General features: G+C 46.3%; 1 protein-coding gene across 4 annotated transcripts in view; it reads left to right on the forward strand.

The window, feature by feature from the left end:
* Positions 1-864, forward strand: part of BTRC (beta-transducin repeat containing E3 ubiquitin protein ligase) — a 173,583-nt gene that overhangs the window by 29,381 nt on the left and 143,338 nt on the right. The window lies entirely within an intron of this gene.

Consider the following 864-nt stretch of genomic DNA (forward strand, 5'->3'; position numbering starts at 1 on the left):
GTCCCCATTAAATCCAATTTCCATACAGAAGGTAGAGTGATGTTTTAAAAAAAAACCTAAATTTAAAACTTTTCAATATCTTTCCTTTGCACTTAGGTCGTACATGATAAGACTTTGACTTTTGTTCTGCCAGGCAGATCTGGTCCTTTCCTACCTACCTCTTTCACTATCTAGTGCTAATACTTCCTCTCCAGTTATGTTCTAATTACCTTGGCCTTTTGCCAAACTCATTTTAAGACCACTGGAAGGCCCTTTCTCTTACTGTTTTCTCTGACCCTGGCTTTTTTTTTTCTTTTTTTTTTTAAGATTTTTATTGGGGAATTGGGGGGATGGGAACAGCGCTGGGGAATTGTGGGAAGGGAAACAGACAAGTTGCTGTCGTTTTGTTCTTCAGTCTAGTTGTGGAGGACCTTGCTTCACTGGCCCAAGTTGGCACCATCATTGCGCTCTTCCCAGGTGAGGCAGATCAGTTGCCGGCTTCTGGAAGGCCGCTCACGGAGGCTGCTGGCCGCTCACGCTGGCTGCGGGCTACACACAGTAGCCCATGGTAACCCACTACAGCAGGGGCTACAGCCTAGCCGTTACCAGTGACTCGTGGCAGCCCAGCTCCAGGTTGAGCTGTTGTTCAGCATCTTAGCTGTAGATGGCAGTGTCACTGGCCTTCATATGTGGGATCCAAACCGGGGCTCTCTGGTATCCCAAGCCAGCTCTTAACCATCGTGTCACTCGGCTGGCCCTGACCCTGGCCTTTTAACTTGAATCCGTCTTCTGTCTTTTGTATCTCAGTTCAAAATCACTTCCTTAAAGACTACCCTATCTAAAGTAAATGCTCCTCCTTGCATTTTCTGTTATTTCTACTAGAAA

This window comes from Hipposideros armiger, unplaced genomic scaffold (genome assembly GCF_001890085.2).
Source record: "Hipposideros armiger isolate ML-2016 unplaced genomic scaffold, ASM189008v1 scaffold_28, whole genome shotgun sequence".
NCBI lineage: Eukaryota > Metazoa > Chordata > Mammalia > Chiroptera > Hipposideridae > Hipposideros > Hipposideros armiger.